Here is a 5,160-nt window from a genome sequence, read left to right as displayed (position 1 = left end):
CTCTGACAAAAGGCATTGATCTGAGGTGTTGCTTCTTTCCACGTCCACTTAATATTTCCAGCTTTTGCTGAACCTGACAACGACTTTATCATCGATAACAAATGATAATCATAATTTTCCTCACCCTTTACACTTCATTTGTCAAAGCTTATTCAAATTTAACCAACTCAGACACAAGCCCGAATCTTATTGAACTGCTTCATGTTTTGTTCAGAGGGATAAACTAAGTCATTTTTCACTGAATCATCTGCTACAGTATATACTAATTAAATTATAATATTTATTGCTGGGATAAAATGCTTTGAACTTTTTTAGGATCAGATATTCCAGTTTTGAAAATAGGCTAAGCACACAAACATTGTGCTAACTCGCCCACATAGAAACTCAGTCCAACTTGATTCCTTGACTGCTTCATGCATCAACACCTCCCAGACCTATGTAAACAGTCCCTAGTGAAATATCCATGAGATCCCAAACAAAAAAAAATTGAGCAAGCCATTCATTTGCAAATGTATAACAACCTCCTGCCTGTAAGGATGGGGAGAGACTCAGAGGAGACCCTGCATGTGTCATGCTTGTCACAATGGGCTTGTATACTAACGATGTGGTGACAGCTTTGCATGCAATGACGTTATTTGAATTCAACTTTGTCCTCAGGTATTGGGTGCCAGGCTAAACAAAGTTTACAAACATGCTTTTCAATGAGATTGATGCCAATCAAATTCTTCAGATGCAGGCACTGTTGTTAAGCAGGGTTTTACTTATGGACGATGGTCCTACTTGTGGTGGTGTTGACCAAGCTGATTGCACTGCAGAGGGCAATTAAGAGTCAATTACAATGAAGAAGAATTGGAGACACAAAACAGTGTGGACTGGGTGAAGGCACGGACTTGATTCATTCATTAGTGAGCTTGAAGAATATCATGCAGCCTCGTCATCGTGAGGGATTGCAGGTGGGTGACCTTCTTTTGGAATTATTGGGGTAGCAGAAGTAAAACACAAAAATCTGCAGACACTGTGGTTGAAGTTAAAATCGCAAAGCTGGAGAAACTCAGCAGGTCAAGCAGTGTCCTTTATATAGCAAAAATGAAAATACATAATCGGCATTTCGGACTTGAGCACAAAATTGGAAAGTTGTCGACAGGAGTCAGAACGAAAGAGTGGGGATGGGGGAAGAGGTGGTTGCAAAGCAGGATGTATTCAGTGGAGAAGGGAGGGAGGGAACGACAGTAATCAGAGGGAGGAGGGATGGCTGTGTGAAGGGAGGGAGGGGAACTGGGAAGGGGAAAGGAAGGGGGGAGGAGAAGAGGAGAGCAGGTTAGCAGAAACTAGAAAAGTTGATGTTAATGCCATTTGGCTGGAGAGTGCCCAGATGGAAAATCAGGTGTTCTTCCTCCAATTTGTGGGTGATCTTACTGGGATAGTACTTAAGGCCATGGACAGACATGTGAGAGTGGGAGTGTGACTCAGAACTGAAATGGTTGGCTACTGGGAACTCTCTGTTACTGTTGTGGATGAAGCAAAAGTGCTTAGTGAAGTGCTCTACCAATGTTTGTCCAGTTCCTCCGATGTAGAGAAGGCCACAAAGGGACCAGTGGATTCATAACTCAGTCCTGCAGATACACAAGTGAAGTGTTGCTTCACACGAAAAAACTGTTTGAGGCCCCAGACCGAGGCGAGGGAGGAGGTGTGGGCGCAAGTGTGGCACCTCCTGCGGCCACAGGGAAAGATACCAGGGGTGGGGGGATGGGGGAATTTGGTGGGGAGGGATGAGTGCACGAGGGAGTCATGGAGGGAGTGGTCCCTATGGAAAGCAGAGAAGAGAGGAGAGAGGAAGATGTGTCTGACAATTAACACAAAGCAGATCAGCCTCCAATGTAGAACAAGGATAGCTGCTTGATTAAACATTATTGACTACACTCAAAGCCACTTCTCTGGCCTCTAAAAGGGTTCTGACCTGAAACATTGACTATTTCTTGCCCTGACCCAATGAGTTCTTCCAGCAGCTCAAGTTTGTTTCGGATTCCAACTTCCACTGCTTTTATACTTCTCTCAAAAAAAATGTTTAAATATACAGAGATGTTCACATCAGATCCCTTGTGAGCCCATTGAAAATAGGGCACCCTCCAACCAGATGGCATTAACATCGATTTCTCTCATTTCTGTCAGACCCCACCCCATACCTTCAGTCCCCTGAGCCTTTCCTTTCCTCCAACTCTGCATTCACAAAGCCACCCCCCCCTCCCCCATTACCCCGATCAATTCTCAGTTTATCTCTCCTGACCCTGTCCATGTCCACCTCAGACCTCTTGGCTGGTGACCTGTGCCTTTCCCCTTTTTCTCTCCTCCCCCCACCTCAGTCGCCTGCCTGCTTATTGCTCATTCCTTGACGAAAGGCTGAGGCCTGAAACCTTTGCCACCTATGGATGCTGTGAGACCTGCTGGATTTTGTGAACAGTATTTATTTTTAACCTCTCTGTTGTATTCTTTTCAGGATGGGGCACCTGTCACCCTGAACATTTGTCACCTGAAACCCACCTGAATGATGTGACTCTGATATGCTTTTGTTACTCCGACCAAATATTTGGTCCTTTGTGAGGATAGGCCACTTGATAATGACAGCAATAAATGCTGGCGTTACCATACTTCAGAGGATTCTCTGCAACCTACTCCAATTCCAAATGTTAAACACGCTGCTACAAGGTGTCTCCTGAAAGTAGGGGGTACATCGATGGGATCTAACATATCAAAACAATTCAAATCTTTTGATGATGAAGCAATTGGAAATATACATTGCTTTTACAAAAATCTTGCTCCGGGCTTCAACCGATTTTTAATAATTATCCCCGAGTCTTAATTTACTAACAGCAAAGATACTCTATCCCTGTCAATCACCTTTTACATTCATTTGTGGTATATTTAACATCAGAGGAATTATCTTTCCTGTTCATGGCTTTAGAGATTGGTTCAGGAAGATTTTTTTTTAGGAACAATAACAAAGAGTCCTGTGGCAAATCGTGGCACTTAGTTCTCAAACCGTCCTCCGGAGGATCGGGCCTTTGCGGGAGCAGGTGTCCGCCACGTGTTAGGTCGGGAGAAGCAGACTAGTAGCATGAGGCTGGGCAGTTGCTTTTCGTCTCTCTGAGTCAGCAGGTCAACTTGCGTTTTTGACCATGGATAACGACATTTGAACTGAACTGTTGAATTCTAAAGCTTAATGTTAGAACTCTTGGTGTTTGTATAACCCACAAATGACTACAGTCCTTTTATATTACATTGGTTGTGGTTTGTTTAATGCAAATGTTTTAATTCATGAATTTCTTATCATTTAATCCAACATTAATTGAACTATTCCCAGAATTCTGATAACTAACAATTTTCACACTTGTGCTCTGTTTGAAGTGGATGCCTCAAGTTCAGAGAAACCTGGTCCCTGTGGAATGTTGGAGTGAGTGAGCTATGGATGGCGATCATTGATGATTGGCCAAGCACCCTCATGGCAGTACAAGAGCAATCATCTTCTCACATCTGGGTCAGTGAATAGGAAATAAAGATTTTAATGCACCGCGCAAAAAACTCTCTCTGAGACGATGGACAGTTGAAAAAAAATTAGGTTACAGATCACAGACATTCAAACTGGTTGCATATGAAAATGACAAAGCAGTTCAGCAATATCAAGATAATTATTCCTCATAAACCCACAGTAGTCTTGAGGCAAGATGCCAATTTCCTCATGAAGCAGTCCTGTTTCCTCTTCCTCTGAACTTTATTTGACCTAATCATGCTGAAACAGTCACTACTTTCAGCTTCAGTAACTTAGGCAGAAAAGTGTTTTCTAGCAATGTCATCCAATGCACACCAGGCATAAGTTGCATTATTCATGCCCAAACTGCCAAGTTGTCCAACAAATTGAAAGACTGTGTTTATGGCAGTCTTATCTATCTTTGCATTGTACTAACCGAGGTGACCTTGTCATACTTAGGATGTCAGCAGAGGTTGATGACTGTTCATTCTTGGATAATAAACTCATTGTGTTCTGTGTTCTAAAACAGGGGCTTCAATGCAGGGATAAGTGTCCCCCAAACTTTAATCTTCAATCTTGATTCTTTTTTGGACTTTATCCTTAGTTGCCATTTCAATCTTGTAGGCTTGCGCATAAAGGACTTACGATGGGGATCGGTTCTAGGACTTCCATCATATGTCAAAAAATATCGAAAGTCGGGGTTTACCTGTCAGCAGTGGAAATAACAAGAGCTACACAAACGGACCCAATCTTGATGCAAGTGTAGAGACAATTATTAAATTAATGGACTGCGGTGACCAAGATGACTCAGTTTTTGGCACTCCCCCCCCCCCCCCTCCCACTCACCATCTTCTCCTCATGGCGGCAGGTAACTGGGGCAGTGCCGTCACTTGCAACCCACATGTAGAAGCGCACATCCTGGGCATTCTCATTCACTCTCCCTCCCTCCCCCAACGTCGACAATCTGCACATGCTCTTGCTCTCTCTCTCTCTCTCTCTCTCTCTCTCTCTCTCTCTCTCTCTCTCTCTCTCTCCCCCCAGTGACAGCAATCAGTGCAGGTTCTCACACTCCCTCTCTCTCCCCATCCACAGCAATCTGCATTAAAAAATGGCGTTGGGCGATCATTTGTTAATCTACTACAAGAGACGGAAAAGCAACCACGGTGATACACGTAGAACCTGACTTACCTTCATTCAAAATTAATTCCAATCAACATAACTTTGAAATATCGTAGTCGGAACATCGTAAGTTAGGGTCCATCAGTACTCAGATATTTCTGAAGAAAATATTTTCAACTTGCCACTCAAACATAAAAGCATCAACAGAGAGGTAACAATCTGATGAATAGTTACCAGCCTGAAATAAAGTTTGTTTTGTGAGCTATCCAGGGCATTAACTTTGCTTCTCTCTCCATGGCCACTGTCCGACCCATGAACTGTCTCCAGCTTGAGATATTCAGCATCACAGCGTGTTGGTGTTTGCTTTGTCAGTTGAATTCATGTTTCAGTAATGACTTAGTTCTCATCTATATTTGGAAATAGAAATCAGGAAATGTTTATAAAAGTGGCTGAGAATTAATGTGAAATTTCTTGCCTGGCTGACAAGTTGAAAAGATACCTGTTATTTCAGTTTGGAT

At 43.0% G+C, this 5,160-nt stretch overlaps 1 long non-coding RNA gene across 1 annotated transcript; it reads left to right on the top strand.

Annotated features, from left to right (window-relative positions):
- Positions 1-616: 616 nt before the first annotated feature.
- LOC138743587 (uncharacterized) lies at positions 617-4,907 on the top strand. The gene is made up of 3 exons (XR_011344958.1): positions 617-953; positions 3,403-3,532; positions 4,616-4,907. It is a non-coding gene; the product is annotated as an uncharacterized lncRNA (long non-coding RNA).
- Positions 4,908-5,160: the final 253 nt, after the last annotated feature.

The sequence above is a fragment of the Narcine bancroftii genome, chromosome 9 (assembly GCF_036971445.1).
Source record: "Narcine bancroftii isolate sNarBan1 chromosome 9, sNarBan1.hap1, whole genome shotgun sequence".
Lineage (NCBI taxonomy): Eukaryota > Metazoa > Chordata > Chondrichthyes > Torpediniformes > Narcinidae > Narcine > Narcine bancroftii.
This window is presented reverse-complemented; position numbering and strand designations above follow the sequence as displayed.